Source organism: Macaca thibetana, chromosome 4 (assembly GCF_024542745.1).
Source record: "Macaca thibetana thibetana isolate TM-01 chromosome 4, ASM2454274v1, whole genome shotgun sequence".
Lineage (NCBI taxonomy): Eukaryota > Metazoa > Chordata > Mammalia > Primates > Cercopithecidae > Macaca > Macaca thibetana.
In genome coordinates, this window is record NC_065581.1 from 142,835,951 (window position 1) to 142,851,178 (window position 15,228).

Consider the following 15,228-nt stretch of genomic DNA (forward strand, 5'->3'; position numbering starts at 1 on the left):
CAGCCTGGGCAACACAGTGAGACCCTGGAAGATCTTGTGCCAGAGAAGAAGAAAGAGTTTAAACAAAAGAATATGATGGGAAAAAGTAAAAGACAGGATTCAGCTTCTAGGTGGGAGGTTTCCCCATTTGCCAAATATGTAGCAAATAGAGCAACAAGATAAATAATTATTATAACAATAGATTATAAACTCATTAAATAAACAGAAATATACAAGTAGATGTGTATTTTTTGTTTGTGCACATTTATGCGAGTGTGTGTGTATATAAATATATATATATGAGAGAAAAAGCTATTACTTCTAGCCAAATACAAATTAAATGTAGAAAGAATGATGAAATGAGAAAACTACAATTTGGCAGTCATTATAAGAAGAACATATTGAGGTAAAAACCATGGATGGATGCTGAAATGAATGGGTAATTATTGAGGAACAGGATATTTACAGTCTAAAAACATCTCCCTCCAGAGAGAAACAGAAACTTTACAATTGAGAAACCTGGAAGATGTCACTTTAAATGAGTGATAAATGTGTTATCATCAGTAATGGGACAAATCAGCACCACATGTTTACTGATACAGTATTAATACAATGAGAAGAACACAGCATCGCTTCTCTCATATTCCGATCCCCAATGCCTAAGCTGTGACTTACCTCATTCAGGCTGCTATAACCAAAAACCTTAAACTGGGTAGTGTATAAACAACAGAAATTTGTTTCTCACATTTCTGGAGGTTGGGAAGTCTATGATCAAGGTGTTAACAGATTTGGTGTCTGGTGAGGGTCTGCTTCCAGTGAAGATTAAAGGGTCATCCTAGTGCCAGAGCTTCCCCATGGAGTCAGCTGATGCTACAGCTGGGCCTGTCTCAAAACACAACAAAACAACACCTTCTTGCTGTGTCTTCACATGGTAGAAGAGCTACTTAGCTCTCTGGAGTCTCCTTTATAAGAGCATAAATCCCAATCATGAGGGCTCTCCCCTAACAATCTCATCACCTCCCAAAAGGCCCCACCTTCTAATACTATCACACTGGTGATTAGGTTTCAATGTATGAATTTTGGGGGTGAACACAAACATGAATATTCAGAACATAACTAGCTGAATCTAATCACAAAGAAACATCAGATGAATCTAAACATAAGAGGTATGATACAATTTAACTAACTTTCATTCTTCAAAAATATAACAAGGTCATGAAAGAAAAGACTGAGTATGAGTTCTACATTGCCAGGTAATCAAGAGACATGACAACTAAATGCAACATGTAATCCTCCATTGGACCCTGGACCAGATAAACTATTTATTTGTTTGTTATAAAATATATCACTGGGACAATTGGCAAAAATGTGAATATGCTCAATGTATAGAAAGAAGCATTTTACCTATTAATTTTCTGATTTTGGTACATTGTGGTTATGCAGTAAAATGCTTTTACATTTGAAGAAATACATATTTATGTAGTTACATGAAATATAGCATCATGTTTACAACTTATTTTTAATTGATTCAGAAAAATAGTAGTTACATAGATAGATAGATAGATAGATAGATAGATAGATAGATAGATAGACAGTAAATGTGGCAAAAGGTTAACATTTGGGGGATTGGGATAAAGGATAGATGGAATTCTTCATACTATTATAATTTTTCTGCAAATCTAGAATATTTCAACTAAGACATTTTAAAACACAGTACTTTTAGAAAGCAAAAGTAAAATTACATGAAAAATGTCATGGTGCAGATTAAAACTGTGATCAAATACTCTGTCATAAAATTAAAAACTTAATACAATTATCTATAATTAGAATACCATAAAGCAGAAATGTTAGAAATTGAGGAATAAATGGTAAGGCAATAAAAGGAGATACACAACACTAGTAGAAAAACTAAAAAGAAACAATAGAAAAAGAAAAAAAACATACACACAAAAAACTAATATGAGAAATGAAATTAGAAGGAATCTAATGGAAGTGAGATACTATTGGAACATAGAGGATGAAACTTAAAAATGAAAAAGTACAACAGTTATAAGCTTAAAATGCATTACACATGAAATAATATAGAAGATGAGGGTGGATCAAGCAACTATGGTTGGAATCCTCAAAAAAGAAACCAAGAGAACAAATAATTGCATAATATTTTAAAATGCCATACTTATTACTCTGAAAGAACGATAACAATAATTGAATTGAGACTGGTTTAGGGGGAATAAAATGACTGGAGGACCTTTTATTTTCTGAAACAATCAGAAATGATGAAACTGGACTCAAGACTTTTTCAATTTCTGCAGAAAGAAGCTAGCTTCTTTAATAGGGACAGTGATGGATTTAAAAACTTTATTTTTAAGTTTGGCTATTCAATTTATCAGCTACATTTGTTTTTATTTTTATTTTAGAGTCGGAAGGGTAATGTGGAGGTTTGTTACATGGGTATATTATGTGATGAATTGGCCACATTTGTGTACGTGTCTATGAATGTTATTTCTAGAAAGAAACAATCATTTGGCACCAGAAATTTCTCCTAAGAAAAGACATATGTTGTAAATTTGGGGAAAAAAATAGAAGAGAGACAATTTTTGGTGACAATTACTTCCATGCAAAAAGACAAAAGGCAAGATGTAGAGCAATAATCCAAAAGTTACAGTGAATCCAACCATGCTACCAAAGCATAGTCATCGCTAATTCATGATAAAGACTTCAACAGATGCAACATTCAATCCTCAGGCACTCGACTGCTAATGATTTCTGCCACCATCCTTCAAGTCATTAGCCCGAACTTCATCTTCTGCTTTAACACTGCCTTTGATGGCTCTGCTATTAAACTAGCCATCCTTACTAGATTCTACTCTCTTCTAGCTTCGAATTGGAAATGTGTTAACCACTCTCCTTTGTAACTACATGTGATTTTTTGTTTGCCATGTGTACTTCCCTTAGATCCTGATTTCTGTATTCCAGTCACACACGACTGATGTTATCTTGAGGCCTAATCATTCCAGAAAATTTAAAGCTGTTTTTACTGCTGATACGTCTATCTTTTATCAAAAGAATGATGCTACTTTGATACATTAGTTTGTTCTAATATTTTAACCTAAACCTTCAAAATAAATACTTTATAGATGACTAGCTCTTCTATTTTCAGTGAGATTTTAATTTTCCTTTGGGAAATAATTTCAAAGTACAAATATTTAGGCATCTTATTTATATCTCATGTAATAGATTAATTCAGTTTTTCGATTTTATCTCATTTTATTCTCAGTAAAAATATAGACCACCTAGCTACCACATTCCAGCAAAAAAAAAAAAAAAAAAAAAAAAAAAAAAAATTTTGTAAAAGAAAAACTTCAGCTGAATTAAATTTAAAGGAGTTTAATTGAGCAATGCACGATTCACAAATCAGGCAGCCCCCAGAATTACAGCAGATTCAGAGACTCTAGAGCAGCCCATGGTGGAAGAAGATTTATAGGCCAAAAAAAGGGAAGTGAAGTACAGAAATTGGAAGTGAGGTACAGAAACAACCAGATTGATTACAGCTCAGCATTTGCCTTATTTGAAGACAGTTTGAACACTAGGCAGTGTATGAGCGGTTAAAGTTCAGCTGCTAGGTTTGGCCAAGACTCATCTATTGTTTCTGGCGCATACTCCTAAGTTAGGTTTTCAATCTTGTCTACCTATTAAGTTAGGTTGCAGTTCATCCACAAGGACTCAAATACAAAAGTACGGAGTCCTTCTCAGGCCATATTTAGTTTGCTTTAAAACATTAATAGTGTTTTCCTAAATGATGATCCATGGGATGTGATATGTTGTTTTGTTTCAGGGTTTGAGATCACATACATTTAAGAAACATTGTATTAAACAATATTAAATGATTTTATTTATGGCAGTATTTGTCAAAGTCTTAAAAAAGTAATGTGTGCTGTGAATTTCTGATAAGGAAAGTAGCAAATCTACTGAAAATGATCCCTTCACTTTGGGACTGTCCCTTTTTATTTCAGGATTCTTCTTTTTATAAGAATAAATAACTCCTCTTACTGTATCCGTTTTTCACAGAATACATCTTCCAAAAATTAAGTTATATTTATTCCTTGCAATTGCTCCTGTTCCAAGAGTTAATGAAAATGATTCTCAGTTAAGATGTAAAGTGGGCCGGGCGCGGTGGCTCAAGCCTGTAATCCCAGCACTTTGGGAGGCCGAGGCGGGCGGATCACAAGGTCAGGAGATCGAGACCACAGTGAAACCCCGTCTCTACTAAAAATACAAAAAATTAGCCGGGCGCGGTGGCGGGCGCCTGTAGTCCCAGCTACTCAGGAGGCTGAGGCAGGAGAATGGCGGGAACCCGGGAGGCGGAGCTTGCAGTGAGCCGAGATCGCGCCACTGCACTCCAGCCTGGGCAACAGCGTGAGACTCCGTCTCAAAAAAAAAAAAAAAAAAAAAAAAACAACAAAAAAAAAAGATGTAAAGTGGTCTCTGATTTCTAAGGCAAAATTCCACTTTTCAAAACAAGTACATAAACCAAGCATATGAAATTATTTTATACAATGTGGTTGGTGTTCATGTAATTTTCTTCACATTAGCTTTTAGATATTTGATAAAGGTGTTTTTGACCTTAGAATAGTATTTAAAAGTATATGAGTATATTTACTGCAAGAGTGTTTTTTTTTTTTTTTCTTTATATACTGCAAGAATGTTGTGTGGAAAATATGCAAGGCACAAGCAAATGCATTAATTCATTCAATTGTTTACCAAGCCCCTTCTCCATGTCAAGCACTAGGCCAGGTGATGGCAGTAAAACTCTACAAATTAATCTGGCCTCTGCCCTCAAAGACCTTTGTGTACAGATGGGTTCTATCCTAGCTATGCTAGGGTGGCAGAATATGCCACAGCAAACTTTCCACTTTGGCACAAGGATTACTTTCAGCTGAAGACAAATGAGAACAAGATGATACAAGAAAAGTTCTCTGTTCTCCTTCTGTCGTCTAAAAGCAGGACATAAATTTACAAAGTTGTCCCCCGCTTTCTACAAGGAAAGACAAAACTTAATTACCAGAGACAGCTTTAGACCCTTACGGCCTGTAGACAGAATCAGAGGAATGTATATAACAAACTTTGCTAACTAGCCTTTATTTATCTAGTTTCCCATATATTTGCCTTCCCACAATTTGCCACTCCTAGAGACACTTGTCACTTCTAAAAATTGTTTCTTTGCTGAAATCCTATGTAAGTCCAAGTTCTAACCAAACCTTTGAGTTACTCATCTCTGGGTATATGTTACATGCACAATGCATGTGTTAATAAACTTTTGGGGTTTTTTTTCTCTTATTTTGCTGCCTTTTGTCAATTTAATTTAGAGGACTCTAACCAGAAAACCTAGGAGTGTATTAGGAAATAATTTTTCATCTTCTATATGCATACACAAAATTTGTCTGAGGCATTATGATATGTGGCAGATAATTGTAAAAATTATTTCTGTTTTCAGTAGCATTCATTCTAATGTATTCAGGGGATGTTTCAACTTGTAATTAAGGATTATTGCTCTCCCATAATCAAAAATTGATATAAATTAATGTATTTATAGTTGTTTAAATTACTTCCATCAAATTTTAGACAAATGTTCTTTATGCTGTATACTGAAACTTTTTGTCTGGTTTAAAATTAAAAGTAAGGAAGCTACACATGAAAAAGAGATAACTTACTAAAAATTTAATACTTCAACAAATCATTCTTTTAAAAAATAGTCTCCAGGTTCTGGTTTATTAAGATAATTTTAAATAAATTTATATGATTAAGACAAGCAGGCTGGTTGATTCCCTATTTTAAGATGGTCTAAAGGAAACGATAAAGCCCCTCACTCAAGTACTAGCTCATTTAACTTTCAGCCAATCAGTGACAAGAGATCCAAGAAACTATTAACAGCAAGCTCCTATTTCAGGGGGCTAGGGATTTCCCCAGAGCCTTGCATGTGCAGTTGGACTTAAAATCCAACCTAAAGTGGCCTGGTGTAGTGGCTCACGCCTGTAATCCCAGTACGTTGGGAGACTGAGGCAGGCAGATCATGAGGTCAGGAGTTCGAGACCAGCCTGACCAACTTGGTGAAACCCTGTCTCTACTAAAAATACAAAAATTAGCCGGGTGTGGTGGCACACGCCTATAATCCCAGCTACTCAGGAGGGTGAGGCAGGAGAATTGCTTGAACCCGGGAACCCGGGAAGTGGAGGTTGCAGTAAGCCAAGATCATACCACTACACTCCAGCTTGGGTGACAGAAAAAGATTCCGTCTTAAAAAAAAAAAAAAACTAAAGTTACCTCTTCCTCATTTTAATGCTAAAATAATTCATACCCAAGGGTGGAGATTTTAAATGCTAATGTTACATGCAATGTATGGAGAAGTATGTTGAGCTACTGTGCAAGCACTAGAGAAAACTGTCCTATATATGCCCTAATATAACCTTTCCCTATGAAAAGAGTCTATAAAATTAACCCACACACTACCCTCAGGCAACAGCCAACTCCTTTTTTCTTTCTCAGTGCTAGCTCCCTTGTGTACAAGCTGGAATAAAATTAAACTTACCTTTGCTGCTGTGTTCTGTGATGTCTTTTGATTTCAATATTGCGAGATTACAAAAACCGTGGGTGTTGATAACATAATTAGCATATTTTTGACACAGTTAACTACAGGTAAAATAGGAAGCCAAAGCAATATTAAAAAAAAATTGAACTAATTTCAGACTTCAGAAAAGTTGCAAACGCTATACAAAAATTTTCTATGTATCTTTCACCTTTATTCACCAAATATTAAAATTTTATCTTGTTTACACAATGTGTGTGTATGTACACACATACAAAACAGTGTATGTGCATGTACACACACACACACACACAAAATGTGTATGTACACACATACAAAACATGTTTTGTAAACCATTTGAGAAAAAATTTCCAACATGATCCTATTTACTCCTATATACTTCAATGTACATTTCCAAAAATACAACACTTTTCTACATAACCACATTATAACAATCAAAAACAGAAAATCAGTTTTGATATGATACTGCTTTGTAATTCACAAGCCCCATTCAAATTTTGCTAATTGTCTAAATAATGTTCTTTACAGCAATAACAGTAATTATTTATTATCATTGTTATTTCTGCTCCAGTATCTAATCCATGATTACATGTGGCATTTAGTTGTCAAGTCTCTGGTCTCCTTTAATGTGGGCAGTTTCTTAGTCCTTTTCTTTCATGACCTAGATATTTTGAAAAGTACAAGCCATTTATGTTGCATAATGTCCTTTAATTTGGGTTTGTCTGATGTTTCTTCATGATTTATTCCCGTTTATAGGTTTTTGGCAAAAATGTCTCAGGAGTGATAGTGCTCACTCTTCAGTGTATTACATTAGAAGACACATGAAATCTATTTGTTCTATTACTGGTGATCTTAAAACTTTGATCTTTTGGATAAGGTGTCTGTCAGGTTTTCCACTGAAAAGCTTTTTTAAATTTTCTGTGGGCTTTTCTATACACTTACATAATCATGGGCTTGATTTGATGCAAGGAGTTTGACTAAGTGATATCTTAAGATTTACTCAATTTAACTTCATTTTATGATATTTCTATATTAAGTTCTTTAAAAAGAACACCAAAAGATTATTTTTATACGTCAGATTTTGTGGTATGTACAATATCACTTTACAATCAACACACATGCATGTCTATGATTAGTAACGATGTGGATTTTAGTACCACTGTGAAAATGAAAGTGTGCCTACTAAGCTTTAGAGAGTAACCTTTACATTTAACAGAAAAATATCTGTACCGTAAGAAATGGAGATGAACACTACAACCCACTAAAAATTGTTTGAAAAAAATTCTTAGAACTATAAGGCATAGCCATCAAATAGATCAAAGGGAAGAGATAGAAATGGAGTAAATACTCTGGGCATATAAATAGAACATGACATTTTTCTAGGATCACTATTACTACATTTTCAAAAAATTTATTCCCTTTGGATTAAGTAAATAACTTGAATAGAAAAAGGTACATGAAGCATTATTTAATGGGATGTTTTACATTATTTTTCATATTAAGCTTTCAGATTCTGGTTTTGTTATATAATTAAGAGCACATCTCCATTTTGGACCAGCACATTTCAAATGTCTAATAGTCCCTGTATTGGACAATGCAGGTCTATAAGCTGAAGGAGAAAGTTGAGAAAATTATCCAGGTGATACAAGCTAAACAAGCAAGCAATCATATTTTTCTTTGTATAAGTTTTTTAGATATTTCAGATAAAGTGAAGAAGAATGGTGCATTCCGGCCCAGACACTATGCTTTTCTCGTGGTCTTCACAACCCACTGACCAGGAGATTCCCTCCGGTGCCTATGCCACCAGGGCCCTGGGTTTCAAGTACAAAACTGGGTGGCTGTTTGGGCAGACACTGAGCTAGCTGCAGGAGTTTTTTTGTTTTTTTGTTTTTTGTTTTTTCTTACTCCAGATTTTAAGCACCTCTCTAAAACACTTTCTCCTATTGGCATTTAATCCATGGTTGTATTCATATAAAGATCCAATGGGAAAGTTCATTATTTTGGACTCCATTTGTATGTGAAAGCTACTTCTTAAAGCATAATTCCCCCTGCCACATATTATGTTAAGTGACTCTAATTATGTTTTTTCTCTTACTAAACACTACCATTTGGAATTGCTGAACAATGTGCAGTGTCCAGCCATGTCCATATAAGAGCATACCATAGAATTGAACTATGGAGTACCCTCCCATGGCATCTAAACTGCTGGATGAGTATTGCTGAGAAGTGGAAATGTGCCTAGCATTTGTATAAATGATGCTGGGAGTGCTCTCTCCATGGCAGAGAAAATAGGTAGAGAGAATTCTGCTCTCAGCTCTACAACCACTGAGATGATTTTAAAAACTGCAGGATTCCTAGAAAGACTGGATTCTGCTGCAAAATACAAGTAAGTCAGGCCAACTGAGGCAGAAAATTTCCTTCAGGAGATGTCGATTAAAAAAATGGCCTGTGATTGGTTCATACATAAGCTTCATCTGACATTACATCTTTAAAAAGATAGGACTTTTCTGGAGAAAAGGGACAGACCCATGAGCAAGAATGGAAACTAGTGGAAGCCAGCCTTCGCTATAACAGGACTCTGAATGAGAGCCTGGGAAAAATAATACAACAAATGATACAGCCACATGCTACCAAACAGCTAAGTCTAGGATTTCTGCAGGTGATGCAAAGTGGGTTACGGAATATGAAGACCTTAATACCAGAAAATATTAGGAAGCTTTATGGAGAAATTAAGACCTTACCAGTGACTTACCAGGTTGGCCCTGAAGGGGTGTCCATACTTTGTTGTAATCGCTTTTGAAGTTAAAGCAAATCTTCAACGGGGTAAAACCTGTAAGGAAAAAGTACCCGAAGTTCTTGATCATTCAGCGGAAAGAGCTTTAGGTATGAATTTGCCAAGTGTTATATGCAGTAATGGACAATACAGTCAGTGGAGTGAGGTGTAGAGAATTGGGTAAGAATAAAAACACTGTCTGAAGTCGCTTGAGATCAGGCCACTTAAAATGTCAGGGCCTCTGGATATCATTCTATTCTTACAATTAATTCTGGAGAAAAGAAAGCAGCTAAGGCCATAGAAACTTGGGTGAATAAAAAAGAAATCAGGATAAATTGGCTAAAACAACATCATGGAGTATTTGGATTATTGGAAAATAAAGTCAAACCTGGCAAATTTCATACATATAGTATAGTACTTTGATAGCCTAAATGATTATCAGAATATGACATTTATCCTTCTTACAAATCTCTCCTATTTGATTTTTATAGAAGAAATCAATTTAGGTTCAATACCTAAAGCAAATGCACAGCCTTAAAACCACTTTATCTAAAATATCTAAATAACTTATACAGAGAAAAATATGATTGCTTGCTTGTTTAGCTTGCATCACTTGGATAATTGCCTCAACTTTCTCCTTCAGCTTATAGACCTGCATTTGAAATGTGCTGGTCCAAATGGAGATGTACTCTTAATTATATAACACAACCAGATTCTGAAGACTTAGTATGAAAAATAATGTACAACATCCCATTAATAATTTTTATATTAATGTTGTTGAAATATTTTGGATATACTGAGTGTAATTAAATGCATCTTTAAAATTAATTTCATCTGTTTCTTTTAATACAGCTACAAAAATTTTAAATTACAAATGTGACTCACATTTCATTTCTATTGGAAGGTGCTGATTTAGACATTGCCTTAATAACACATTTAATAAGAACTCAAAAATCTGATGAGTGTCAAATAGAAGTAGTTGATTTCTTTCTGTAGCACAATAAATAACGTTTTGGGTGAATGAATGTAAAGAATTTCTTCAGTATATACTTTCATTATATTTTATCAAGGTTAATACATCTGCCTTTGAGAAGTGAAATGTTTTAGAAATGCCATTAACAATTTTTCAAGAAGTCATTCCCTTCTCAATGATTATAAAACAGTACATTAAATATTAGACACATATTTGAATTCGCTATCCACTTTATTATTTACACAGTGAATATTTCCTTTTTTCCTGAATTTATGTATGTTCTGACTGAAATAAACATATTTTTGTAGACATCTATTTCACTGGTATAAACATATCTCCTAGTTATGGAATTACAGACTTAGATTTCAGCAAAAGAAGAAAATCAGTGTGGAAAGAAAGTTCACTTGCTATTTTAACATTAAGACCATAACTGAAGAGAGTTTTTATACATTTGACACTATATCTTAGTTTTTGAGTTATTTTCCAAAAGTATCAATGTCTGTCTTAACAAATAAAAGCATGTCTTTAATCAGAATTTGGTCTCTTCCAAATCTAAGTTTATACTGACCCCTATGGGTTACTGTGTCCTAATCTATTTTTGGCTTACCCTTTCAGAATATCTGGTGAAATACTTAAACATGTTTACATTTAAGATATAATTAATTTAGGGTGAAAGCCATAAAATACTTTTTATATTTTTGTTCTCCTTGGATTATATAACAAACTATGCACAAATTTTATTCATCCTTTAACTATTGTGGAGGGCCAAGATGTTTCAGTCCTCATTACATTTAGTGTTGATGTACTAAGGACAAGAGAACTAAGCAGTATAATTTCTAATTTCCAGAAAAATATGACCTGATTATTTTTCCTTAAAATCTGTTATACTTTCACAATATTTCAGAGATATAGATCATTTATTAGGATAAAAATTAAAGTTTATACAGAGATTTGTGTAAAGGCAGGAAGGATTATGGGACCAAAGATGAGTCTAATTTTAGTCAACCTTGATGGAGACACACTGATTCTAGGTTACACTGGGAATTTTTAATGTGATATACAGGATTCTAAACCATATCCTTATGGATTGATTATTTACTTTTTTTTTTTATTTTTCTAAGACAGAGTCTCACTCTGTTACCAAGGCTGGAGAGCAGTGGTGCGATCTCGGCTTACTGCAACCTCTGCCTCCCAGGTTCGAGCGATTCTCCTGCCTCAGCCTCCTGAGTAGCTGGGACTACAGGTGCAAGCCACCACGTCCAGCTAATTTTTGTATTTTTAGTAGAGATGGGGTTTCACAGTGTTGGCCAGGCTGTTCGCAAACTCTTGACCTCAGGTGATCCACCCATCTCGGGCTCCCAAAGTGCTGGGATTACAGACGTGAGCCACGACGCCTGGCCTATTTTAACTTTTATAGAGATGAAGTCTCACTATGTTGCCTAGGTTGGTCTTTAACTCCTGTGATCAAGCTATCCTCCTGCTTCAGTCTCCGGAGTGTTGGAATTAAGATGTGAGTCACTGCACCCAGCATAACCTTATGGATTTCAACAGGAATTACAAGAGGTGGTGAAAGGTTATAGACATTTATTTTCCTTTATGCTGAAGATGTGGTTTTATTACCATGCTGGTGAATTCTGAAAATAAAATTATTATTTTTAGTATTCTCTCAAAAATTGAATGCGCCAGGCATTTTGGCACGTGCCTGAAATCCCAGCTAGTCAGGAGGCTGAGGCTGCAGTGAGCTAAGATCAGGCCACTGCACTCCAGACAGAGGTTGCAGGATAATCGCTGGAACTTGGGAGGTGGAGGTTGCAGTGAGCCGAGATCAGGCCACTGAACTCAAGCCTGGGCAATAGAGCAAGCCTACGTCTCAAAACAATAACCACAAACTGAAATGACTGATAATTGACAAATCTATATTTGAGAGTAACTTACATAAACCTAAATTTTGTACCTAAATCATTCTGAAATTACATTGGTTAATATTGATTTTTGTGAATCCATTATTGAAATTTTTACTATGACTAGGATAAGCTTGGTAATCCTGCTTTACATTTTTCTCAGGGTACAATAATCACAACTATAGTTTATCTGGGAGATTCTTTATTTACCCATATGTGAGAATGAACCTGGACTATCTTCTAAGGAAAACCTTAAGCCTGACTATAGTACTCCATAGTTCTCCCAGCCCATTTCTGTGCATGTCTATTCTGACAAGTATTTTGGTCTTTCTCTTGAATTTCCTTAAGAGACTATTAATTTTACATACCATTTATTTGAATGTTAAAGTTTATGTCTTGTCCTTAATTGATAACACAGAGCATTCATGCTCTGATTCTTGACAGAGAACATAACCTTCAGCTCTCTGATGCCACATATGGAACAAAGGTTTAATCATGAGAAAAGATATTCTAGGAAGGCTACCAGAAGGCTATGAAGTCCATCCTTCCCTCCATCAGTATTTCTTAAACTATATTTCACAGAATAACTACAATGCATATTAATACATGTTTCATCAGAAAAAAAAAGATTTTTTAAGGTCAAGTTTAGAAAACATTAGGAGTGAAGGAATTCAACATGCTAATATGCAACATCAGTCACAAGAGAATATAACAGGCAGTACTATCCAAGCTTATCTGAAAACTTTTTCCAGCATGTCTACTTAGTAACATTCTCAAAAAAAATCAGTATTCCAATTTTTTTTTTTGTTTTTTTTGGCATACTAGCCCTTAATCAAGTCAGAGAACTGAGTTATTAGATAGCATGGCTTTTTTTGTTTGTTTGTTTGTTTTGAGACAGAGTTTTGCTCTTGTCGCCTAGGCCGGAATGCAGTGGCACGATCTCAGCTCACCGCAACCTCTGCCTCCTGGGTTTAAGCGATTCTCCAGCCTCAGTCTCCCAAGTAGTTGGGATTACAGAGCTGTGCCACCGTGCCTTGCTAATTTTGTATTTTTAGTAGGAACAGGTTTTCGCCACGTTGGCCAGGCTGGTCTGGAACTCCTGACCTCAGGTGATCTGCCTGCCTCGGCCTCCCAACGTGCTGAGATTACAGGTGTGAGCCACCATGCTCGGCTAGATAGAATGTTTTTTACTAATGTACTTACTTAGACTAATTTGTATTTTGGCATTGTATGTTATATGTGTGCTACAGGAAGTCGCCTGGAGAAATGGGTGCTCCTACTAATAGCTGGTATACATTGAGAAAACTATGCTTTGAGCTGTGTTTGGGTTGATATTTGAAGAAGTCATCATTTCAATTTTCTTTCATAGTTGGCAAAGAGTAAAACAAGACTGATGTCGAAGACTTTTCTAATGAATAAAACAGTTTATAATTTATATACTGTCGTATCTAATGTTGTATATATAACAACTTAAGTGAGCAAATTCCACTCCACATAGCCTACAGGTTAAATAAAAGTAAATTTTTTTTTAATGTATTTCAAGGCCAAGTGTTACATTCCAGAAAGATTAACAAGGACTTTTGTATTTAACTCTGGATATCTCAAGTGAAAAAACTCTATTGAATAGTGCAAGAACTTACGAATATCTCAGAAACCCTCTTGAACGTAGCAAGAGACAAGAACCTGCGCTAATTTAAATTTTAAAAGACCCATTCTCCATTTGCCTAATCAACATATTCAACCTTAACGTTACTTGCATATAAGTCTTTTTTGTCTCCTTCTCTGATACTTTGAAAAGTTTAAGGACTTGAGATAACAGGATTCTTTTCTCCCATAAATAACATATTACTTTAAGTTTAGCATAATGAAAAATATTGTTAGGTTTGTAATTTCCATTTCCACAATTTTTTTTTTTTTTTTTTTTTTTTTTTTTGAGACAGAGTCTCACTCTGTGGCCCAGGCTGGAGGGCAGTGGACCAATCTCGGCTCACTGCAACCTCTGCCTCCCGGGTTCAAGCAATTGTCCTGCCTCGCCTCCTGAGTAGATGGGATCACACGCGCGTGCCACCATGCCTGGCTAATTTTTTGTAGTTTTAGTAGAGATGGGGTTTCACCATGCTGGCTAGGCTGGTCTTGAACTCCTGACCTTGTGACCCGCCCACCTTGGCCTCCCAAAGTTCTGGGATTACAGGCATTTCCACAATTCTTTAAAACTTATGGATGCTCTATTATAATACTTTAAGAGTGGTCTACAAAACCACTGATAAGGCAAAGAAGAATAAGGCAAGATTGTCCCTTAGTGGTTACAATAATTAGGAGTAGGGATTCTGACATTCTTCCAGATTCTTAGGTGTTTACCCCACCTCGACCCATGCCATTATTGTAGCTTTTACATCACTTTCTTATTATTAGTTATAGGAATGTCTATTTCAAGTTTGAGCTGTTTCCCAGAATATTTTCAAAAACCAATAACTCTAAAAAAACCTGGAACTTTTATAGGAATGCATTCCCTGCAGATGTGCATCATCACCTAATACGCAAGGGTTCCACATGCCTCAACAGCTCATGACATTCGAAACCAACGTATGAGTTTGATAATTAGTATGTCTTATCTAATTAAAAATAGTTTTAATGTGCAAATTTTTTGTAACATCTTAACAGCACAAGAAATTAAAATATAAGTCAATAGCAAACAGAAATGATACAGAGAAACTGAAGCACATAGATGAATGATAAATATCCCAATAAAACTTGTTCCAGGCAGCGGGCTGCAGGAATACGTTGTGAACATAAGCGCAAAACAGGATGCAAAAGTGGGAAAAATGGGAAATAAGTGGAGTTAGGACGGACAAACACTAAGAAAGAGGAAGCAATCCCCTAAAAAGCAGAGAGGCTCCTCAGATGAAGGAAGGCAAAACGTCAACCACCACCTCAGCTCTGTTGTCTACTAATGCCCAAACTCAAGTTAATGGTAGGTAAAGGTTGGTTTTGCTCACAC

The 15,228-nt window shown here is 35.3% G+C and overlaps 1 protein-coding gene across 2 annotated transcripts in view; it reads right to left on the bottom strand.

The window, feature by feature from the left end:
- The window catches only part of PKIB (cAMP-dependent protein kinase inhibitor beta), a 246,083-nt gene that overhangs the window by 230,681 nt on the left and 174 nt on the right, over positions 1-15,228 (bottom strand). The window contains exon 2 of one of the 2 annotated variants that reach the window (XM_050786391.1): positions 9,336-9,413. The gene's annotated coding sequence lies outside the window, so the exon portion shown is untranslated. Of the gene's footprint in view, positions 1-5,003; positions 5,008-9,335; positions 9,414-15,228 lie in introns of those variants that run through there. The other variant, XM_050786395.1, reaches the window with a different exon arrangement.